This window comes from Chelonoidis abingdonii, chromosome 10, assembly GCF_003597395.2.
Source record: "Chelonoidis abingdonii isolate Lonesome George chromosome 10, CheloAbing_2.0, whole genome shotgun sequence".
Lineage (NCBI taxonomy): Eukaryota > Metazoa > Chordata > Testudines > Testudinidae > Chelonoidis > Chelonoidis abingdonii.
In genome coordinates, this window is record NC_133778.1 from 60,498,466 (window position 1) to 60,524,712 (window position 26,247).

The following is a 26,247-nucleotide window of genomic DNA, read 5'->3' on the forward strand; positions in this document are numbered from 1 at the left end:
CTTGCTTGGATATATATACCTGCGCCTGGAAATTTCCACTACATGCATCCGACGAAGTGGGTATTCACCCACGAAAGCTCATGCTTCAAAACGTCTGTTAGTCTATAAGGTGCCACAGGATTCTTTGCTGCTTTTACAGATCCAGACTAACACGGCTACCCCTCTGATAGTGTGAAATGGGTATAAATTAGGGCAGCATCTAGCCCCTACTTTATCTGCATTACTATGTTCCCTGAGTCTCAGAATTGTGCTTTCTGTTGCATATTTTTGCTCTATATTGTCTTTTTCATAATGAAGTGGTTAGAAATAAAGTGACTATTTCTAAGGTATTGTTTTGAGACTCCTTGAGTGTTAAAGGGATTAGTGAGAATTAAATTCCATTCCCTTTCATATCAAATAGTTGCAAAAAATTTTCTCCAACCTTCATTCAGTATCTTCATTGACATGTTTGCCTTAAATGACTTAAGCTCTCAAATTCTTAGATCTCATTTTATTTAAGTGCATCAATAAATGGATTAAAATGTCAAAGACTCCCATTGAAAATCTTATAAATACACTGAACTGTGCATTATGGGAGATAAATAGGGCCATTAATATAACATGAGTAAATAGATTGTCTCCTCGTAACATAACCTTTCTCTTATAAAAGAGCACAAGATTTCAGCATTACTCACTTTGCAACGATTAAGTCTTCAGCCTCCAGCCCAATTTTCTTTGGATATAAGTTCTAGAAATAGCATTAGTACATTTGCTGAGCAGCCTTGCTGTACCAGACTCTGCTGAGCAATCATCCCAGTGGGGAGGAGACAGCACATTGCTCTCAAAATTAGGGCTGGCCAGAAAATGACTATTCCTTTTCACCAAAAATATTGAGGTTTCAAAATCTGTTTTCATTCCAATATGGATTGAAAATGAATTCTTTCGACATTTTTTGTGGGGGGGGGGGGGGAAGAAGTCTATGCGAGACCCTCACTCTAGAACAACCAGGGGTTAGGGATACGGTCCTGGAGTCTGAGAGGCCCACATTTGAGTCTTTGCTCATCCTAATTCAGAGCAGGAACTTGAACCTGGATCTCCCACATCTCAGGTAAGTGCCATAACCTACAGTCAGTCCACGCTGTTGGAGATGAAGAATTAACTACTCAGGGGACCAGAGGGAGAGACTAAGGCTATAGCTTAGCAGATAGGCCACTTTTTGTGGGTCAGGCCAGGTAGGAACTTGAACCTAGGTCTCCCAACCTAGGTCAACCTAGGTGAGTGACTGAACCTCCAGGCCATTTCTTTAAAACCCTGGGTTTTGATGGAAAAAACCTTTAGTCAAAATGTTTGGACCAGTTCTGGTCAAAATAATTCCTTTTGCAAGTTAATGAAGAAATATGGATGGAGGGAAAGCTACAAAAACTCAAAGGTTCTTTAAAAAGGAGTGGTGAAAAGTCAGTGGAAAAGGAGGAATATTGGAGTATTCTTTCTTTGTCACTCAACACCTCCTACAGGATCAGGCCCAACAGTTAATAATGCCAGTACTGGGGTAAAATGGCTGTATTCACAAATTAGCTGTTTATACTGGACTTCATTATAGTACCTCATCTTTCAGTGTCTACCTGTCTGTCCAGTCGCTATGGTATCAAGTTGCTAGTATGTGCCTCATTATGACTAAGCCCCTTTGTTTTCAGTTTAAACTGATTTTTCTTGAAAAAAATCCTGGGTTTTACAAAAAAACTCTTATTCTTTTTTTTCCAGTTTTCACCCTACCTTTGTATCATTCAAATATATATATAAAAAAACTTGTTTTATTAGGAAAATACATATATCTCATGCAATGTTTTGTATTACAATAATACATTAGTCTGTGTGTATATGCAAAGCTGCCTGATGAAGTAAGTCTATGTATAAATCTAGATGATAAACCCAATAAACAAACAGACACGCACACAAGCTCTGCAGCATGTGCGCATCTGAATGTACTGATGAATCTCACACCCACCATGTACACATTTCAAGCTGTTAACAGATAACGGTTTAAAAATCTGACACACTAAAATCGAGAGAAAATGAAAATCTGTATCAGAACACAAGGAAGTATTCAAAAGTTTAAAAAAAAAAAAAACCCAAAAAACAAAAAAAGCAAAAACAGAAGAGGAGGGTGGAGTGTATGTGCTGCAAATGGTATGGCCCCATTATTAAATGTAAATATTTACAGGCTAATGGTTCCAAGTGTACAATAGTGAACTGCTGAGTTTTCAGTAAACTGAAAAGTTTTATTTGGGGATTAAAGATATATTGTTTTCTTAAACTCAGGTGTGGCATGTTTTGAGTTCTGTTTTAGTTCTGCAGCAAGCCACACTGAACTCTGTTCATCAAAGCATTACCCTACTGAATACTTTTTCCCCTGTTCTTCCATCCACCAAAATAAACCCAGATATTTACCCAAAAAATTATTAATAGTTTTTCCCACTGATTTTCACCTGTTTTTGTTGTTGCAGTAATAAACACTGATAAATTTCTGGGGAAAATTAAATAAAATAAAAACCAAAAACGAAGGGCCCTAACTATGGCCCAAATATTGTGTGTTTGTGCACATACAGTAGAGCCAAAAGCAGTGGAAAGGGAGCATTTCTGTCCCCTGCACACCTCCCCCCCCAAAAAAAAAAATTCCCCCAGAGGCAGAGAACCCATGCAATGGATTTTACATGACCCTGAATGCTACAAAGATAACCTTCTTCTGGCTCTCCACACCATGGATGGGCCTATAATTTTCTGTCCTCACCAGCTATTGTCTCATATATGTGATCCTATTAAGAAAGGTCCAGTCAGGACGTTGTTGGCTCATTTAATTGCCTCTCTGCTAGGTCTCTGGCGTGAACCCAGGGTGAAATCCTGTCTCTGCTGAAATCGCAGAATAGCAAAACTCATAAGGTCTGTCTACACAGTCTATGAAAGCAAGACTCTCAGTCTGGGTTGATAGACAGGGGTTTGCACTAATGTTCTAGAAATAGCTGTCTACTGTGTAGATAGCACTTTGAAGTTGTGACTTGGACTCTGAAGCCCACGTCCCTCCCTAGACTTCAGAGCCTGAGCTGAAACTTCAAAGGACCATCTGCACAGATATTTTCATTGCGTCGCACAGATCCCTCTAATCCAAATCTGTCGACCCAGACTAGGAGGCTGCCTTGCACAGGCCATGTAGACATACCCATGTTGACTTTAACGGAGACAGGATTTCACCCCCTTGTCTGTACTGGAAGGTATTTAAGTAATTAGCAATGGAGATTCCACTATATCCAGAGTTTTGAGCTGCGTCCTGTATCCTTTCGTTTACCATACAGGCCTCTCTGAGCTCTCCATTTCTGCCTGCTGCATAACATGATTCTATCTCAGTGTTATGTCCAGTAGTCCCCCCTTTCTTATAAAATAAAGCAATTCTAATACAAATACTTGTGTGAGTTTAAAATTTGCTATTCAGGACTGTGAGCATTTAAGTTCGCAATATTTCTCTTTAAATGTTTGTGAATAAAATTCAACCACTTAAACGTTCACAGGAAATGGACCTGGAGGAGGGGAGAAATACAAGCCTAGATGAAGCAAATTCATTTTTTAAATTTGAGAGCATGCTGTACTCTGAATACACAGATCTTTTCGCAGATACTAATGTCAGAGCTATCTGGAGATCCCAGTTTTTCCTTTGCAAATGCTTTGTGGCAGAGCTGTGCAATTTTCTATTTCATATGCACAAAACAAATTTGCATTGCAAAGTTTTGCATGGTTTTGTAGAATTGCATACGTACCGCTGCAGATGTTCTGAGAGATGTGGCCACATTTAACAAACAAAACACCTAAATGCTAAAATGGAGAATGGAACTGTTGTAAAAAGAAAGCAGTTGGAGAATGTCATTATTATCCATGATTCTATGTAGGGCACTGGGGAAGAGAATTTACAATAGCAGCCTAACACCAACATCACCATCTCAGGCTACAGAAACTTTTCTATGAGGATAAGCTATGCCTCTAGGGAAAGTGAACCAGATGTCCACTCTCTTATTTTGCTGTAAATAAATTAGTGAGTGAACTTAATGATCACAGAAGCTGTGACTGATAACATTGATTTCAGTGAGGCATAGTGTGGGCAGGCTTGCGCTCATATGTCTGCCACTGCTTCTCCTTTTACCATTTGCAAATTCCATCCGGGGGCACCACTTAGGCCCAGAATTCCAATTCATCCAAAATTCATTTTGTGATGTGGGAAAACAGTTACAAGCATGAGATCAAACTCATTTTAAAAGACAGTCTAAATGTTTATTTTTAAAATAAGGTTTATTTTTAAAATAAGGCTAATATTAATACCTCTCTATTTTCATATTTTTAAAAGTGGTGATTGATTAAAAAAGAAGCAGCTCATGCTAATTATGCTTTAAATTGATGCAAAGAGTTCCTTTTTTCTTGCACGGTGTTTAACTTTCCACCTTTGCCATTAAGAGTAGAAAGAGAATCTGAATCCCCAAACGGAAGCTATAAACTTACATTCCCAACCCAAACTTAATTGATGATGTGCTTATTTCTCTTTTAACCTGAAAACAGGTGCTTTCTAGGGCTTGGGGGCTCAAGATCATATGTTGATTAGTGGGGAGGTTTTTTTAGAGGGAGGGATTGAGGGTTCCCAGCTAGGGGGATTGGGACATTGCTTTTTATGGGAAGACAGCAAGAGGCTACAGCAACTGAGGAGGCAACCTAGACACTTGAAGAATCTGACAGAAGGGAGGGGAGAGTCAAGGGTATGTACACAGATGATGGTTGTAGGAGGTGTTCATAGATGAGAGGAAAGGAGTTTTCACCACACCGTTGTTATGGAAACAAATAATAGTAGAAAGATTCCGCAGTTAGGGGGAAGGTTGGGGCCAGGGGAAATGAAAAGATAAGATCACTCTTTTTCAGAATATTGTGAAAATTCTCTCTTGCTTTCTCCTCTTCTTCCAGACATGTGATCAAAGTGTTCCTCTCTCACTGGGCAAATTTTAAAGAAGTATGAATGCAGAGAGGGAGAGAGATAAATAAAATGATCCCTTATACTTTGGTAACAAGACTCCTCAGACCAACATAATTTTTCTGCTCTCTCTTGACACTTTAAATGAGATGTATGTGCTTGTAGGTATTTCAAATTTTAAATGATGAACCAAACAGTATAATACGTCAGAAAAGCATTTCTCTGAAGACATTTCTCTGAATGAGAAACGTGCTACACATAATGTATTGCTAAATGTTAATGGCTCTAAAGATATACAAACTGTAAATGTATTAAATTGTGTTAATAATAAGGTGAATTCTTAAATTATCTACTGAATTGTGAAACAGTTGTATGCTAACAGGATGCAAAGGTGCAATAATACTCTGCAGGGCCAGAGAATGTCATAACTAGAGAATTCTTATGAGAGGAAGGATTTGATCTTGAGCTGAAGAGTAGTACTTCATCACTTTTATGTATTTAATTGAGTCTAAGGACATAGTGAGGGGTAGATTAAGGCATAGGCACTACAGGACCATGCGTTAGGCTCCAGATCTTGGCATCATGGGATTACATCAGAAAGTATGCTTTTTAAAAAAAAACACAAATGTTTCTAGCTCTCATCGTGTGAAGAAAAGCTTGAAAATGAGACCCAGATATAAACAAAGCAGCAATAACTGAGTCTGCAGGTAGCCTGGAGCAATAGCTCGGAGAGGTGTGAACTGCTCTGTGGATCTCAATCAGATGTTAACTCCAAGACCCACTGTTCTGTGCCACCCTTAGCAATACCATTCCAAAAGAGGCCTATATGTGTGGCAGGAGGGGAAGAGTGCAGTGCGCCAGGGCCATGCGCCCACCTGTCAAGCAGACACACTCCAGCTGCTCTGCGGGGGGAAGCCTGCTGCCAGCCCTGCCTCTTTATATGTAGGGCCTTTCCTTTTCAGTTTTTATTTTATTTAATTTTTCCCAGGACTTTATCAGCTTATTCCCACAACAACAAAAACAGGTGAAAATCATTTAAAAAAATAATTTTGCTAGGTAAATATTGGGGTTTATTTTGGTGGATGGAGTGATAGGGGGAAAAGTATTCAGCAGTTTAATGCTTTCATTCTATTCATCAATGTAGTTTGCTGCAGAACTAAAACAGAACTCAAAGCACAATGCCACTTCTGAGTTTAACAATCTCTCTCTAATCCTGAAATATAACTTTTCATTTGAATAAACAGTTCACTGTTCTAGACTTAAAACTATTAGCTTATAAATATTTACATTTAATAATTGGGCCAAACCATTTGCAGCACATATATTCAACTTCATATATTCTCCTGTTTTTTTTTTAACTTTTGAATATTTCCTTGTGTTCTGAAATGTGTTCTGATACAGATGTTCATTTTCTTCCAATTTTAGTGTCAGATCTTTAGACAATTATCTCCTAACAGATTGAAATATATACCTGGTGGGCATGAGATTCATCAGTATGTTCAGATGCACATGCACTTCAGAGCTTGCATGCGTGCCTGTTGTTTATTGTGTGCATCTTCTAGACTTTATACATAGACTTACACATAGTCTTACTGCGACAGGCAGCTTTGCATATAAACAGACTAATGCATTATCATTATATATATATATACACATCATGCAATGTATTGTATCTTCCTAGTAAAACAGGTTATTTTTATATATTTGAATGATAAAAAAGTAGGGTGAAAATTGGAAAAAACTGAATAATACTTTTTGTAAAACAAACTTTTGTAAAAAAAAAAAAAAAGGGATTTTTGGTAAAAATGCGTTTAAACTGAAAACGAAGGGCTTATTTATATGGGAGAAGGATCCACTGCTGTCTCCTCTAGGGGGAAATGAGGGGAGGGAGTCCCATGCTGCTGATGTTTTGGGAGAAGAGGGAAAAGGGTCTACACTGGACCCCTATGTTTTGATGCATCTATGGCCTCATTTGGCCTTAATCTGGCCTTGGACTTGGCCTGCTTTTGAAAGCCTGCCAAGGCACAGAAGAAAGACAAGAAACCCAGAAGACAACAAATGCATTAGACTTGTTTTTTTCTGGTTTTCAGTGTGAGTTTCTTTCCCTGGATTTTGGCAGCACTGGAGTATCTCTGCTCCATTTCCTTGTATCTGAGACCAATTGTGTTCACAGGCTCCTACAGCCTCTTTATTACTTTGAGAATAGGCATGATTTTCTTCTTTTTGACTACAGATGTGCAATATTTGGCTGTAAATTGCAGTTCACATCAGAAGGAAAATCTGAATGTTCTGTATCTTCCCAGCACTGTCATGATGGACCTTAGGTCAAATGTTGTGGGTCAGTTTTGGGCTTCCTCTCTGGCTCTTACGTGCTGCTCCAGTACAAAGTGGGTGGAAAGCTGGCTTAACTGAGTGTCTGGGGACTTCCAGTGTAGAGGAAATCCCATAGAGGGGAACCCCAGGTGGCATAGTTCAAAAGTAGCATATTCAGAGTTGGGTGGGGGTTAAATGTTCATTCTCTGAAATCTGGTCCCTGCCATTTCTTCCCCAGATAGAAGAAGAGGAGGAGGAGGAGAAAAATCTATAGTCTCAGGGCTTGATTCACCACTATGTTGCTCTCGTTTGAAATTAATGAAGTTAACAGCAGCATAAAACTGGAACAGTGTAGTGGTGTATCAGCCCCTCATTCTCTCACCTGCTTCTATAAAAAAAAACCCTCAATCTTTCCGCTGCTGCATATCTCCCAGTTACCGTAGGTGGGAAGGCTGGCGGTGAGTGAAAATGTATTTTTGTACCAAAATACACACAGTACTTTGGCCTGTCATTTTGTTGTTGTTTTCATCCATGCCAATATGTAATCATACACTGGCATCACAGATTCATCCAATCACACTCTGCATTGATAATAGGTTATACATTGTCAGATATTGATTGACTGCATGGAAAATAAATTGAAGTACAGAGGATTGGAGAAAGCTGCTGACTACAGACAACTGAGTCTGCAATCTCTTAGAATGCTTCTTCATTGTCTATTTAGATACTAGAAAATTGCCCAATAAAAATTACTGGCTCTGCCAGAAAAGTTCTATCAAGATCTCATCTTAACTAGCTTGCACTGAACCATATTAGTGCAAACTTGCTATAGTATTCGGGACAGATAATTTTATAGATCGCTGATAGCTGTTTTCCACAGGCAATCATAAAGCTATAAATATTTTATAGCTTTATGGTTGCCTGTGGAAAACAGCTGTCAGAGATCTTAATTCAGTAACTATCATAGTGAGCAGATGTCCACCCCACAATATTACAACCGCAGTTAGCTCAATTGGCACCTTTGTTGGCATTCTGATCAGAGAAGTCAAAGGCTGAATGGTCACAGAAACACTCAGACCTAAAGGAGGGCTTCCTCCCCCACCCCCGCAAAAAATGAAGCTTGGAACACATTAGCTGGGGCATATTTGGAAGATTACGCTGCATCTATTGTACCTGATCAGGAGGTAAATGGAAGATTTCAGTTTCTAGTTTGACAGGTTGATCCCTTTGGTATTACTAACATTCATTTAGGATAAAACCAATTTGATTCCACTGTGATGGCTGGAGCTCAAAGCTATTATTTATGCTCATTTCAGAAATTTGTCAAAGTAGCTATTCAGGCCTCCACTGTCACTCCTGTCGCTTCTTGATCCCTGAATTGAATTTTCTAGAAGCAGTACTTCTTGTCTGTGACTGATAATTATCTCTGGGGATATTTCTTTCATCTTTATTTCTCTCATTCATTTGTAAAAATCCCTTTACTTCGCCTATTTTCTCTTATTCTCTGTTATCTCTGATCTCTTCTTCTCTCTCTTGCCTCTCTCCTCTGCCCCTTTTTCCACACTCTTCTGATCATTTGTCAATCTTGTATTGTGCAGTACAATACTGCACTTGTATTTATTTACTGCTGTGGTCCATTGCGTGAATCACTACCAGCATCCAACTCTGGAACAATGCCCCATTGTGTTCCAGGAGGGAAAATAACACATCATCATTAGCTGAGAGAGGGATATGGTTTACTAGTTCATTGAACACTGCTTTGGGAGCCAGGAACTCCTGTGTTCTAGTCTTTGCTCTGATTCTAACTCTCTTTGACCGTTGTCAAGTCACTTAATCTCTGTACTTCAGTTTTTTCATTGGTTAGCTATGGTGATCCCACCAACCTCAGAAGGAGCATTGTAAAGATTATTGGTATTTATGTAGTCTTTAAACAACTATATAAAAAGTGTTGAGTAATTATATAAGGATTGTATGCCTAGGTCATGGTCCTATAGCCTGAAATGAGCCCTGTGCCATGGAGTGAGCATGTTAAAAATAGCTTATTCATTCATTTCACGCAGCATGTGGCAATTAGTATTTCTGAAAGAACTGATTCAAACTAGCTGTCTTCACTTTCAACACCTTTCCCTTCCTCATCTATCATCTCATACAACTATTGAAAGGTCTACCCCAACTCCCACTCTGCCAGTGGTGGCAGTCTTTATCATCCACTCGTTATATTTTCAAACATGCACCTTTGTGCTTTCTCCCATGCTGCTCCTCCTTGGAAGGAGCTCCCCATAAACATCCCCCAAGCCACTATATTGTCCTCTTTCCTTAAAAAACCCTCCTTTGCCACAATGCCTACAAAAAACTTGATAGCGGCTAGTGTGCCAGAACCACTGCCCATCATGCTAACTATACTGTCTCATCATTTCCTTCTGCTCCACCTCTCTGTGTCCTTTTGTTGTCTCTCATTTTATATTTAGACGGTATGCTCCTCAGGGTGAAGTCTTTTTTAGTAAGTGTTTGTACAGTGCCCAGCACAAGGAGACCCTGATTCACAACTGGGCTCCTTGGTGATACCCAATCCAAACAAACAAGCAATAATAGATTCAGTTATTCAGGACTTATTATAATGTCTCTTCCTGTGTATAGTGGATTTCATTCTTCTGTGTTGACGATACCCTGTTACTTATTGATTAAGATGATGTGTCATTGTTCTTTTTGTAGATTTAGACCAGTAGATTTACTGAAACATATCTTCCTTTAACTCTAGTGTCAAGATCTTCCTACAGTCGTACAGATACTGCTGAGAGAGGTAATACAGATGCTAGCTCCTACCAAGAAAAAGTTGTCATAAAGTCAAGAAATATTGATTCTAAACTTTCCCAGGCTCAAATCCCAAGACTAGAACACACTTACCTTATGACAAGAAACCCCACAGTCACTGATATTCAATCACTTATTTTGAAAAGGAGGGTTTCCCATCCTCAGGCATCAGATACAAGAAATAGCAATTCAGACTCCTCGCTACTTCAAAGAGCATCTTCCCATAAGAAAGTAAAAATAAACAATTCTACACAGGATCTACTTCTGCTTCAAGAACCTAACCCCAAAGCAGCAACTGTCAGAACGACAAACCAGACTCCTCTGATTATAAGCTAAATGTTAGATCACATGCATCTGGGACTATTTCTCCCCATCCTGATAAGAACACACGTTTATTAGTTACAAGGCCACATGCTGTTTGACGGATCCAGCCAACATTTGACTTTTCTCCTGGAAAATGGTCCAGTAGGATTGCAATTACAAAGACTAAACCAGCCCATGCTTTTAGAACAGACCAGCCAAGGACATCTGCTTTGACAGCACCACTAACCTCTTCATTCCATCTGAGAGCTCCTTTTTTGGGTATGGCTCCCCACAGTGCTAACTTCCCAGTACTTCCCAGAACGTTTGTTCAAGCAAGGCTTCCAGAACAGACAACTGCAATTAGAAAGTCATATGCCTCAGCGGGGGATCATTTGGCACTCTCAAAAACTATTAATGGGCTGCTGCATCTGAACAAGAAAATCACATGTGCTAATACATCATGTTTTAAAGGAGTGCAGTGTGAGTCAGCTAAAGAAGGAGGATTTAAATGTGGCCATTGTCCCCCTGGATACAATGGTGATGGAATTACATGTCAAAGTAAGAGAAAAAAGAAACTGCTGAATACCGTTCAATATTTTCGATGCTAATCACTGTGCAAAATGATTTTTTTTATTGTAAGTTTGTGGGGTTTGTCAATTGGGATCACATTTTTTTTTCAAAGCCTGGTTTTCTTTTAAAATAATGAACAAACTTGTTTTATAGCTCAGAACAAACAGCTTTTTCCTAAGATGAATGGTATTTTTATTTTGCCAATGTCTAATCAATAGAAACAGCGCACCTGATTTTGATTACACTTACCGTGACTTACTGCAAGAGTCATACTTTTGAAGTCAATGGAATTACAATCATGTAAAATTGATGTAAGAAAGATCTGAATTAGGCTCTAGAAGTCCACACAAACTTCATATGCCATGGACAATTTAGGTTTTGCTAAACAAGAAGTTTCTGCTACCTTGGAAAGCAATTTTAAATCCCATCACTAGCATTCTGAATAGGGAACTGACCTTGCCACCTGACATGCATAGTTCCAGAAGCGTATTCATAATCTATTGACTCATTTATTAGACAGCTTAAAGGACCTTAGAGAAACAATAGTATTATATACTGTTTAAAAGGAGTGAATTCACTTACCTATCATTAAATCCTATGTTGAAATCCTTTAGAAAAGCCGATACAGTAACTACCCTTGCATTGCTAAGATTAATAGGCAAAAATGTTTGCATTGTCTGTTTAATTCCCTTATCCGCTCATATTCTCATGATATGCACACACAAATAATGGGCCAGATCCTGCCCCCCCCCCCCACTAAGGTTGTTTTACACTGCTTCAGGAGTGCACAGCAGCATTCAAGCTGGCTTTACTGGCTTCCTCTGGCTTCCCACAATATGGTGGAATCCCCAGGTAGGGTACAGCAGCTGTAGCCAACCCTGGACCATGTAGCAAACTGTTCCCAGCCTGGGGGAGGCATATTGGAATCTATCCAGGAAAGAGGCCACACCAGGGGAACAATAACCCCCAGCTGTTTCCTGAACTGGCCCAGGCAGTGCAGTCCTGAGGCTGCCCTATCTTGCACCAGGAGAGATACCCACAAGTCTCAGGACTATGGCACTCCCAGAGCTGTACTTAGTACAGAATAGCTGGTTCCCAAATTCTGGCCTTACAGAGACACACACATCATCTTTGTATATAAGCAGCTTATCAAGTAGATTGTTATTTTTCTTCAAATATATAATTTAGCTGCCATTCCTTAGCTCCTTCTCTTCACCTTGGATCACTAGACTTAGGGAAAATCCCTCTGTAGAGTCCTTAACCAACATCATTCTCGGTCTCAGAGTTTGATGATACAATACACAAACATCCTTTATTTTTCTCTTGCTGCTAACCATGTCACCTGACTAAATAACAAGTCTGTCTCTTCTGTGAGCCTGTTCTATCAAAAGTTTTACTGTGCACATGCCTGGAACAGGACCAAAAATGCCTCCATTCCTGGATCTGCCTGAGGAACATCTATTGTACCCCCAGCTGTTGATGTTTCTTTCCATGTCAAAAGCAGCAGACTCATCCTGACGGGGTGGAAAGATGGTGATAATTCCTTGCATTAAGGACTGCCATCATCTCTGCTAAAACACTTGAATCCAGCCAGGACAGTACTGAATTCCCCTGAAACAATAGTTCCCTTTAAGAACAGACAACAAAACCGAGCAGATGATCAAAGCTCGAATGAGTTCAAGCTTTTTGAAATCTTTATGCTTGGATGCAGCACCTCCGGTATTGTGATGTAACAGTGAGTGAAACTGCTGACAGCCTCATACCGTCTGCTGAGAGCTGCCACCATCTTAATTCATAATGGAATTTGTTTAGATAAAGGAAGCAGCCCATCTGTAGCAAGGTTTGATATCAGTGGTGCTTAAGAAATATGACCTGTCCTTAACAGGAATGGCTGAAAATATTCCAAGATAATATATACTGCAATACATGATGTTTATTTTGTGTGACAGAATCCAGACTATTTTTAAAAAATGTGTGCTAAAAATTAGGCCTAGGGGAACTGGTTTGGGGCAAATAATAATCAGCCTAGAATTTAATATTTCTCCTGAACCAAACCAACCTTTTTTTGTTGTTGTTCTTTTCTCATTTAGGACAAAGACTTTTCTTCTCTGACTCTAAACGTAGCTGTGGCTCCCTTCTCCTTTGAGATCCTTCATTAAGAGACTCTTCCACCCAAATAACCCTCCTACTTTTGAATGCACTAGATTTTTCAATGATCTTAGCTCAGATTTAGGTATCTAAATGAAGCAGCCAGATTCTCCAAAAGTGCTGCAGCTCTGACTGAGAACACTCTTTTCAGCAGCTCCCTGATGGTGTAAGTGGGAACGGGGCTATAATGTTGCCTTCACCCTACTCTTTCTGGTATCACCAGCTCTGCAGGCAGAGGGAGAGTCCCCCCTAACTCTTCTGCACTCTCTGGTACTAGCTCAGCCCTCTGCATGTGAGCTCAGAGGAGGGCCCTTCCCCATCTTTCACTACAGCACCACCATACTTTGGTCCTAAGTTTGTAAAGGGCTTTGTCCTTTCTGAGTGGAAGGCACTAATATTGTTATTTATTAATAGTTCAGTGTTAAGATGAGATAGTGAGGCCCTATAGCACATCATGGAGATAGAACCTTTTGAAGGGTTGAGAAGGAGAGAGCTACAGTCAGCCGCAGAGTTACAGACAGGAAACAGGAGGGCCAAGGGCCTATTCAGGTTTGTGTACGTGTACACAAATGAGTGCATTTGCTTGTGCTAAAGAACTAACCTACTTTGTGAAGTGAGGGAAGGAAACTTAAAAAAAATCAGGATCAGCGTTAAGGGTCCTTAGAGGGTATGTCTACACAGCAAAGAAAAACGCATGCCTGGCCCATGCCAGCCGACTCGGGCTGTAGGGCTGTTTCATTGCCGTATAGACCCAGGCTCAAGCTGAAGCCGGGTGGGAGGATCCCAGAGCTTGGGCTCCATCCCAAGCCCAGAAGTCGACACACCAATGAAACAGCCTCACAGCCTGAGCCCTGCAAACTCAAGTTTTTCTTTGCTGTGTAGACATACCCTTAAAGGACAAGTACTGTATTGCCAATAAATGACAGCGGTACACATTCCGCAGGTTCGTGGCACACTGCTCATCACTGACCAAGTGTGTAAGACATTCCACAGCATTTACAGAGCTGATATTTTTCAGTACCTCTTTTTAAATCATATCTACAGAATCAGAGAAACAACAGATGACATTAGTTCATCTAAGCCATACCTAGCCAAAATAGGATTCTTATGCCACATATCCTCACAGACTGGTGCTCTGAAATGTTCACTGTGATGATTTTAAAATCATAATGAAATATGTTATTTATGTTCTTGCTTCCATTTCCCACTGTACTAAAGCGATGTAGGCCTGTAACTTTAAAGGCATTTTAACTACTAAAATATGGAAGGAAATGCTGTTCCTCCTCTGGGGTTAGTTTTATTTAACAGGGTGCATACAGACAGTAATAAGTGACTAGGAGCAGCTGTTTAAGTTATATAGGATTCTTTAGGGTACCCGGGGATGGCGCTTGTACAGTAATTTTCTATCCCAGGCGGATCATTTCAACATTGGAGATGAGGTCAACAGAACATTCTGTTCTGGTATTTTGTTGTGCTTTTTATTGGCAGATCTACACCTTTAGAATCAAGAACATGGAATTCAAGCCAAATGCATGGCTCAACTCTTAATTCTCCACCCCCAAGCATGTTCAGTGTAGAGTTACTGACAGCTAACAATCCTTGCAGTAGGGGCAGGTAGAGGTCGATCTCCATGGAATGCAGGCTATTTCTTGAAATAGTATTGCCTTAGGAGAAGTTTGAAGGCGTTTTTCATTCTAATCCCTTTTTAAATAGGCACAAAAGTTTCCTGTAGAAAATAAAACCTATTTTGGAATAGATATTCTCTTGAAAACATGATGTCTCTAGAGTTCTGCAAAATATGCTGGTCTTACAATATTCCTGGGCGGGGGGAGCGACTCTAGAACTGGTGCACTAATAGTCACAATTAAGGATGGCCACTTGTCAAGCAGGAAAAGTCACAGCTTTGTCATTACCAAATTAATAATAATTATAATTTGTTTAATGGGAAAGGAAAAGCCACTGGAAATAGAATTCTGGCAGCAGATAGTCACAACTGATGAAATTGGGCAAAAATTCAAATACATTTTTCTTGACATTAGTCTGACATGACATTCTGCACAAAATCCAGAAGTACTGCCTAACTAGAATTGTTGCTACATTGTTGGCATTTTTAGTCACGAAATAAAAGTCTATTTCCTATTTATTTCCCAGCCTGAAAGTCATTCTTATTACTTTCCTATTTGCTATGATGGGAGATTATTTTAGGAACAGTGATCAGAGCTGCCATATCATCAAAATCTAATAGCTTTTTTAATTGTCCTGATACATCTATGAAATACAGCCCTGTGCAAAAGGCCTAGACATTGTTTTGCTTGGCAGTGCATATGCTTTTTGCCAGCCTTCTGCAGAGGGGCATGTGTCACTATGAAAGTTTAACAGTTTACACTAGAAATCAGTGGTTCCCAAACTTTAAACAACCTGTGAACCCCTTTCACTAAGATGTTAGGTCTCGCGAACCCCCTCCTTAAAATGAATTTCCAGGGATTTTCTCCTTTACCTGAGTATAAATTATAAAAGCGGTCATCTTCGAAATGTAAAATTTGTTTTTATGACATGCTTATTACGCACTATTATTATTAATCATTACAGTATTTTTATTACGTTAAGAAAACAACAACACTCTTCCAAGATCTCACTTTCATAGCTTGTATCACTTTGAATAAGCCTTTTATAAAACAAGGCTCCTATGTTTCATCAAGGAGTATCAGATGTGAAACAGCATGCAGGTATTTAAGAAACCAACTCGAAGAGTTCCTCCTACACAAACATTCAGGTCTTGAGTAGTCCAGGCAAACAATGCACACTACAACAAAGCTTAAATTTGTTCTTCATAATAATTTTAAAAACAATACTAGCTGCCTATTTAATTTTAAAAACAGCCAAAAATATCTGCCCCCCTTTCCATTTCTTATAAGGAGTCTTTAAATTTAAATCTCATCAGTGTGATAGATATGTTTGCTTTGATCTGCTTAGCTCTTGGAAGTCAGGGGCTCCTGGGTTGCTGGCCCCATGCTGCCGAGGGTTCCTAGGGACAGCTCTGTCCGCCATTAGAAATTTTTTTCCCCGACAACCCACTGTAACTTTTTGCGAACCCTCAGGGTTCTGCACTAGATATACTCTTTGGCTCAATTCTGTGCTGAAAAGTACACAAGTAACCAAAGGTAAAATCTGCCCATTACTAGCTAACTCAGTGATCATTTTTATGTGTTTTATTGGTTCCTGTGACTTTTATTAAGTTACTTTATTATCTGTTTGTCAAAATCTGTGTGGAAGGAATATGGAATGTACAGCTCCCAACACATGTCCCTGTAAGTTTGGACACTGGCTACAACTGCTATACAGCTAAAAATTGACTTAGATTTCATTGTATAATCTATATCTTCTTCAGCTGAGCAAAGGTACTTATGCCCCTACAAATGCAGGATTTTGTGAGATTTACAAAAACATCTAGGTGAATTAGGTACTTAATTCTCACTGACTTTGAGAATCTGGCCTCTAACCACTAACCATAGTTTGGGATATGAAAAGGATGAAATATTTACTCAAGGTGATTCTTGCACACACATACAGTGGTTGAGGTGTTGTTTGAATCTGGGACAGAAAATAATATTTTTTCAGGGTATATTGAAAAGGACTATGTGCCAATGGGGGTTTCAGCCTTAGATTCATAGAATATTAGGGTTGGAAGAGACCTCAGGAAGTCATTTAGTCCAACCCCCTTCTGAAGCAGGACCAACACCAACTAAATCATCCCAGCCAGGGCTTTGTCAAGCCAGGTCTTAAAAATGTCTAAGGATGGAGATTCCACCACCTCCCTAGGTAGCCCATTCCAGAGCTTCACCACCCTCCTAGTGAAATAGTTTTTCCTAATATCCAACCTAGACCTCCCCCACTGCAACTTGAGACCATTGCTCCTTGTTCTGTCATGTGTCACCACTGAGAACAGCTGATCTCCATGCTCTTTGGAACCCCCCTTCAAGTAGTTGAAGGTGCTCATAACGATCATCAATATGATTAGCTGAATACTTCTCCTGCCCAAGTGTTTCATTTCCTGTGATTGTGTGTAGGTGGTCTTGGGCATTGGTGGACCTCAATCCTTTCTATCTGTTGTTTGGGGCCCAATCCAAGATGTGCGTTAGCTCACTATGATAGTTCGGCTTAATGAAGCTGACTATAATTGGTTTTAAAAGATTGATGCTTTTATTGTTGCTTTTTGATAAATGTGCTAGATGCTGATAAATACTTTTTACAAATGGAAATGAATAAAATACTCTTCTTAAATGCAGTATATCCTAACCAAAGACAAATGTACCGTACTAGGAATGTTGAGTTTGATTCAACACACATTAAAGTCAGTGGGATTCTTTCCATTTACTATAATGGGAACTGTATTGGGCTCTACCATGGCAAAAAGATTGCCAATCTAAAAATCTATACTTGGCACTTATACATTTTTGTTATACACTTTCCATGTATCTTCTTTCTCTATGTGCCCTACATTCAAACAAAGGCTTCCATCCATTTTTATTCAAATGGAAAATTGTCGTGCTGGATGCTGGCCAGATTACTCTTTTTTTCCCCCTGTGCATATTCAAACCTTATCTCTACCTATCGGAGCCTTGTTCCAGTCATCCGTGTTGGAACATAAATAATTTTACAATTGTTACAGTAAACAGTTGTTCTGTTCTGGTGTTGCTTAGTTCTCTCAAATGCTGAAACAGAATAGTACATCTGTGAAATCAAACATGGACCCTTAATTTACTGGAAAGTATGCAGGTCCTCAAGTCATAATATGTACGGGCTACATATCCATTACCTAGATTTTAAGTAACAAGTCTATATCATGTAAGCAATTTGTAGAACTGAGTCTCAAAATGTGCACAGCCCCTGATATTTGCAGGTATTCCAAAGGGTATAGTGGCAAGACCTGTAAAAATGGTGTGATCTCATTTTAAAATAAAAATTAAACACAATGAAAGTACTTTCAGAGGTGAGGGTTGTGGTATATTGTTTCTTTTAAAAAAAAAACTGATGTTCATAGAAAACACTAATAACATCTCGACTTCTCATCTTTGGGTTTTACATTATAAATATTATATAAATTTGACAGCAAGATTGACTATTTGTCAAAATAGTTCTCTCCTTATTGAAATTTTATGCCATCCAAAAAGGATTTAAACAAAAAAATCACTGTGATACTTTTGTACAATTTGAAAAATGTTTGTGGAAAATTGTGTTTCCTAATATAGAGGAAATATGATTTAGAAAACAATTTAAAACACACATTGTATTTCTGTTACTGAGGGAATGGCCCAGTAGATGCATTTCTTATACTGTGTGATAGCGCATGCTCTTTTTCTGTCTCTCTCTGCAGCTAACATGCTGTTTTCACCCTCTGCTTCTCTCCAGCATAAGAATTTCTTTAACCTATACTTAATATTAAAATGTCACAATAAGTTTAAAATGCTTTGACATCACAAACAGCATGTTTTTTCCACAGTTCAAATACATCTTAAAATGTGGAAAGGGCAGGACAAAGGAAATCCACTGAAGTGGACATAATTGCTTGATGTCTTGCATGCAAAATACACAGTGAAAGAAGGAATAATACATTTGAACGTCACTTAGTTTAAATTGCCTGTCATAGTACTTGGTCACACAAGTTTTATGTAACTATCTTCACACATGAAATAAAACACATGGTCATGTACTTTAAAATCATGGTGCACTGCTGCCTGTCTTTAGACACCTGTGTGTTCAGAAAAGTACATAGTGTTCGAACATTGTTCATTCCTGATTAATAAAGAAAATCTTTGATGCAAATGCTATCCCTGTGTCGCAGACTTTCAAATGCACATGCAAGATCAACTAATGCAATGGCTCCTAGTTTCCAAGCTATAAAAGACTCCCATTGACTTCCGTAAGCTTTGGATCAGCCTGTTACAGTCCAGAAATACGGGTTGCTATAGTTACTTAACATAATTTAGGATCAATGCCAAATATCTTTTCTTTATAAATATCCATTATTTCCCTCGTCTGCTTCCACCAAGTATAGTTATATTCAATAGAACAAGTTACTCTAGAATCATGAAAATCCAGCAGTATGAGACACCATGAGTTACTCCAATAACTATCATAGGTGAATGAATTAGTTCAGATAAAGTTTGGGAAAGATTTATTTGCTAAACTTAAACTAAAGCTACATAAACCTCTTCAGATGTTTGAGAAAAGTTTGACTCTCTCCTTTCCTCCTCCCCCCATCCCAGGCCCCTTATCACGCACCTCTGCACTTCCTGATTTCAGCCAAGCCTGGAATTGTAAATGTTGACACCAATGGAGTTGTGCACTCTTACTTACCACTGAATTTAGCTTCAAGTCACAGTTTACATGCATAGTATAGTCCCAAAGCAAATCAGCTAAGCTCTCCAGTCTTGCGGATTTCAAATTCATAAAACTATATTAATGCAGTATTGAAGGCTGCATAGTTAAAAAAAATCACAAGAAATCAGGAAATGAAAACATTAAGATTGCCATTTGCAAGTACATAACTAATTAATCTGAGCAAGATGTAAACCCTATATCTTTGACTTACTGAAGCTATGTAAATAAACACAAATGCACTCCATAAAAATAAACTGAATTTCCTAAATAGCTTGTTGACAGACTTGTTAAAGGTTTTTGGAAGTCCAAATAAGTTATGACAACTGCTTCTCCTTTATCAATTCTTTTTCATGACACGCTCAAGAGAATTCTAATAGAGTAGAGGCACTTTATTTTCCTTTACAGAAGTCTAGTTTATAATGTTATATCATGACCTGCACTATGAAGAGAATTAGCTTTTCATTGTTTGTTAACTGCTATTCCTTATCTCCTGTATTAAAAGTTCCAGTAATTCAAACAGCAAAGACAAAACTATGATTTAGATGACCAATCACAATCCTAAACTGAAAAAATGATCTAGTTATTTAGTGAATAGTTACGACTGAAACATATACTTGCAGAAATCCGGACAGTCTATGTACCATTTGCAAATGGAACGAGGAGACATTTGTTGTTTAATATATTGGTTCTTGGCCACACACCTAATTCTTCATAAAATCCATATACTGGCAGTGGACCTGGCTTCATTATATTAAAACTGATGCTAAGTATTTGCTTACTGATATGCCTTTTTATATCTGTGCTATAAATCTGAGGCATTATCATTTTTCAGCAATTCTCTAAAGATCTATTGATCTTAGAAATTTGGAATTAAAAATTTCCCCAAACAGTTTATCATACCCATGAGCCTCTGTAGATTTCTTTATGTTTAGGAATTGGTGTTTCAAGAAGTGCTTTTATTTTATCTGGGTCAGAAATTAATCCATCTTTGTTCAACTTGTTTCCACTACAGAAACAGTAAAAAAATGCCCCAAGATTATGTATTTCACACAGTAACTGCATAATTTGCCTGTATCTTTCATTGTGTTTAAGGATGTTTGACCAAATTAAATAATCATCCAGTACAAATTCAACAACGATATGCATTAAAATACCTCAGGAGCAGAACTAATACCAAGTGGCATTCCTTTAAATTCTTAGACAAAGTGGTTTATTAAAATCACTTCCTTAGAGTACGCCTTCTCTAACTTTTATTACCAAAATGCATGTCCTGCATCTGACATGGAATATATTTTGCTTCTGAGCACGTAGTTGCCACTTAAGTTTTGAAAGGATAATGTTCACGTTATGGCTTCATGTAAATCATGTGAATCCCTGCGTCTTGTGAATCCATCTGTACTTTATTTAGCCTTCCGTTGCATAGGCTGAGTATGTGTACCTTTTCAATATCTAGTTCACTTTATTTCATGTTATATATTTTTTCTTGTCAACTGGATCACAGCAGTTAATGATTTGTTAGTCTTCATGTGCTATTCTCTATCCAGACATCTTAGGTCTAGGAAATCATCTCAAATGTCTTTCAGTATGCTTTCTGCTACTTTTTATGTAATTGTGTGGTGTGTACACCCAACATTTTTAAAATAACTTGGTGGCATAATTTTTCAGATCCAGCATAAGTGGCAGATGTCCATTTATCTTTTGAAAAGGTATTGTCAAGTGTTACTGATTTTAAGAACAAGATGTAATAGTTACTTTCCCTTCTAGTAGTACTTTATTCTCTGAATGTGGAAGAAGCTTTGTTTTAGATTTAGGTAGTTATAGATTATATATTTTCCTTGGAATAACATTGCATTATCTTCATATCCATTTTAACAGATACAACTCTGCCATTCATGTTTAGATTTGTGGACCAACCTGCTGTTTCTTGTGTACTCTATGTACTTACAGAATGATCTAAATTAATGCCTTGCTGTTTGCCAAGCATGTGGCTACATTCATTTTTAATTGTGTGACATATTTCCTCTTGAGTTAAATTCATCCCTCAAAAGCAGTGGGTCCCCAAACTGTAGGGCAACCCCCATAAGGGGGCACAGAGAAACATTCGGGGACATGGGGGTCCCAGGCAAGCCCCCACAGGGAGTGGGGGGAAAGCGCCACTCAGCACCACTCTGCCCCCAACTTCCCTCTGGCCCCAGCCCTGGTCCCAGCCATGGCCTCAGGCCATGGCCCCACTCCTAGCTGTGCCACCCAGCTCTGACTGTGGCTCTGCTCACGGCCACTACCTCAGTTCTTGCCTTGGCCCTGACACCGGCTCCTGGCCCCAGCTACGGCTGGGTGGGGCGTGGGCGGATAGATTACATTACGCGTAAGGTGAGCCATGACAGAAAAAGTTTGGGAACCACTGCTCTAAAGAATGCATAAGTGGGAACTAAGTGGTACATAGGCCTTGTGCTGGTCCTCTGTACGAGGTGAATTTCTCCATTAGCATATACAAATTTTGGATTTCAGTAAACTTTTTAAATCCTATTTTGGATCCTCTCATTTCTAGCCTTTCCCTTTGAAATCATGCCAAGTTTACTAGCAGCTTATTTTGTACAGAGTCACTGGGAGCCTGAATCTACATGTCAATGTTTCAAGGAGTTTCCTGCAGCATCCTGCTTCTGACTAGTCATTTGAATTATACATATAAACCTCAATTTTATTGAATCACATAGTTCCCTAAACTCACGTTTACTATTTAAACTGGCTCATAATAGCCTTTATTTCAAATAAAAACCCACTGTCTCGCACAGTGATGTTTCTCTGGAGTTGCAGTGCTTCCCAGGTTTATTTATGATTTGTACCATATGCTTCCTCCTCTTTTTCCTTTGGTAGAAAGCCATGGCATGCTACAATATCACATCCTATGGAGAAATGTATTGCCTATGGTTTAGTAGTTTTCTCTGCAGACCCCACATTGCTGATTAAAAATTCAAAAACTATTGTTTAAATGGAGAGCATTTTGCTACAAAATTTCCTTGCAAAGCCATTGGACTTGGAGGAAGTAATTACTCCTTCTTTGGTTCAGTACAGCTCTGACACCATGTAATGTTTACTGAGCATTCTCAAGTCAAGAAGAAACACGAAATACTTTTTAATATTAACTGCACAAACAATCTGTTCACTGCAAGTCTTCTAAAACATTTGAAAATATCTAGTTCAAAATGTGCATGCTCAGAGGCTTAACACGGGAATTAATATGCTGTGGTCACTCCCATACTAATATTATGTCATATTTGCATTGTTTCTCTCATATTATTAAGGTGATACCTGTTTTCCCACATAATGATATTGTAAGCAGCCACTTTGTAGAGAAATATTTTAAAATAACAATGATATTGTAGGAAATGAAAAAGTAGTGAGTATTGGGCTCATAAATGAATAGAGCTCTTTTGCTCAGTCTATTATGTAGTATTAAGTTCTGTTCCTTTCTTCACTTGTCTAATGTGATTTGTACAGTGTTGTGTGATCCACCTTGTGAGCATGGAGGAACCTGTGTGGCTCAAAATAGCTATTCCTGCGCTAATGGATTTGTTGGTCCAAAATGTGAAACAAGTATGTACAAGTCTATTTAGTCTTTCACCCCCATTTTGGCACTTGCAGAAAATTATAAAACACAAAAAGCCTAGATTTTTCCTCAAAATTATGATTGAATAGAGCAGGAAAATTGAAGTATAATATATGTAATGCACTGGGTAAACCATTTCTTTGAATATGTTTTCCAAAAGTACATTTGTATCAAGTAAAAATATGCACATCTGTAGCAACATTTGTTATATAAAAGCCCCTATAGTTAAAAAAGCTTTATTTACAGTAACGATTGTGAAATGCAAGGTTGTGTGAGTGAATACAGTCATACTAATTTGGAGAATACAAACAGGCAAGCTTCGTTATAAAGATTCATGTTATTGTGCTAACAAGTTACAAAATAGGTTCAATATTTAGAACATTGGGGTGGGGGAGAAATCAGCCTTCAAACCACTTTATATTAGTTGAATGGCAAAACATATCTTACAGTTTCATGACTGCAGTCCTTGCATCTGATTTAAATATCAGGTTGCCTTGACAGGGAAATAATTTTAGCTCTGCAGCAGAATAGCTGGGATATATAAAAGTTAAGAATTTTAGATGCAAGACTTTGTCAAAATGTGAATGATAAAAAAACCCCAAAGGGACAAAATTATGCTCTAAGTTTTACCAGCATAAATCCAGAGTAATTCTTTTAGTTGCAGTGGAGTTGCTGCTGAATTTGTATCAGTATGACTGATAGCAGAATCTGGCCCTAATCCTTTGCATGTTTAAATTTACTGTTGAAATCAATTACTTATTTTGCAGTGATATGCAATAGACATTGTCATAATGGTGGGAAATGTGTGTCACCAGATGAGTGCAAATGCAAAACTGGATGGAGCAGTCCTTCTTGTGAAACAGGTAAACATTTAGAAAACATTGGTGTCTTATGCATTTATTTCTCTACCTGAAATCCATGTGGTTTGCACAATATGCTGATCATACTGGGAATTACTACAAGAATTAATATAAAAAAAGAAATGAGGAGCTAGTACTGAGCATGTAAGTATGAAAGAAGAAAATGCCTTTTAGTGATGGAGAACGCACATTTTGATTTTGTAGGTGATTGTTTCAGAAGCCATGGTAGCCTCTCATCCAAACTATAGTTTCATATTTTTCCAGCCTTATACATCTGCATTTAATTTAATCTGAAATATCCTAGTGACCCTTAATTTCTTTAGACGCTTAGCTCTTGCGATAATGTAATTCTTATGAAACGAACTTTCTGTAACATACTGAAAGACAAAAAAGAGTTAGAAAGGAAAAGCTATTTTAAATGGCCACTATACTTTGAAAAAGTACAAATCTTGGGCAAGATACTAAAGTCAAAGCAAATGCATTGTGAAAATCATGGATAGACATCTGAAATAAACTATTAAAGCATATCTTGAATCCCACAGGATCCCCAAATACTTTACAGCGACACTAAAACATCACTGAAATCCAGCCACTGCTAGGACAACCAATACACTACACAGCAGACTTGCTAAACAAATGGGGTGTTTTTTGCTAGCATTGGAGAAAACTTGTTCAAATGAAATGTGCTAGGATATCTTTCAGATATATACAGAAGCAAAGAGAACCCAACTCCTAATATTTTAAAACTAAAAAAATGAGAATAATTTATTTTGATATAATTTCTATTTATATCCAGCTATCTGTAGCCCTGTTTGCCTAAATGGTGGAATCTGTGTACGCCCAAGTATCTGCGCTTGTCCTTATGACTTCTATGGATCCCAGTGCCAAACTGGTAAGACAGTTCAATATATCACATGGACAGTAGATTCAGGCTTTAAGGGATATGGTAAGAGATAAAGACTATTTAAATGTTTATCTGACATTATGCAGTATGTATTATACCCAGGAATTTGGCTTGTCAACTCCATCCATGCCATTTTCCTGTTATAGTACATTGGAAATCTGCATAGTTTTTTTTTTAAAGGAGCTGTTATTGGATTAAATATTTATGTATTGCTAAGAACTAAACAATTCATCTTAAATTAATTTGAGCAAGTCATGACAGAATTAACATCTAATTAATAACTAAAATATAGCTCTGCTCTGACAAGTATGTATGTTTTTCAAAAAAAGGGAACATCATCTTACTCTATAGTGAGTTTGATTTAGAGCAAGGTGCATCTCAAATCAAAAATTGCAAATATTTCTGTGAAATTTAACAAACAAAAACCTTTTTTCTGCACATCAGGAATACTTAGTTCCATTTCAGAAGTTACTAGATAGTCAAACATTTTCTTCAGACAGCAGCAGAGTGCAACTTTTGCTAATAGGCAGAGATCATAGGCCATTGATGCTGCAATTAGTGGATCAATAGTTAAAACTTCTCTCTTATCTCCTTCCTTTGACAAAGACCTGAGCACACCAAGATATACGCCCATGAATGTGCTTCCATTAGTGGTCATGCTACATGCAGCATCCTGTCGGGTTACACAAAAATGCATCTTTCAAGTTCTCTTCTATTTTAAGGACGCTAAGGTTCTTAAAAGGGTCAAAAACCTCATCTCCTCAAGGATGTCCTCTCCCTTAGGGAGTTAAAATGATGAGCACCCATAAAATTACTGTGGTTCTAATACTTATTGGTTTCCCAAATAATTCACACTGGAGAGCATTGGAAGTGCTTGTGGTTTGGTTCTAGTTCTCAGGGATGGGGCGGTATGTAGCATCCTGCTACAGCAAAGCTTGTCCCTCCCCTCCCCCATTTCCTTCCCCGTTTCATTGTCCCAGACTTACAGGAAGACAAGATGCAAGGGTTTATTTAGGCTGCTGCATTATTAACTTAACTCATCTGGGAACTATCCAGCAGTAATTCACACAGTGCAGGTCATGATTCCTTCCATACTTGTTTCCAAAGATTTGAGGGCTGCTATCAGCCTCCCACTGCTCCAAACCTGGTCTCAGCCCCTTGTTTTGACCCAGTCACCTTCCCCTCATTTGAAGGTTAAGGAGCTGGGGAAAGGGAGTTGTCTCCTCATTGTATGAGACATATGGAGCCCCAACCCTATTCCCCAGTTTCTTTAGGGGATGCCTTTCCTCAGTCCACTTCCAACTCTGGTTTACCAGGGAACCAGACCTCCTATGGAATGAGCACTGGACACCTGCCACAAGAAGGTCCCAGC

General features: G+C 38.5%; 1 pseudogene; it reads left to right on the forward strand.

The window, feature by feature from the left end:
* Window positions 1–26,247, forward strand: part of LOC116837364 (von Willebrand factor D and EGF domain-containing protein-like) — a 276,210-nt pseudogene that overhangs the window by 223,937 nt on the left and 26,026 nt on the right.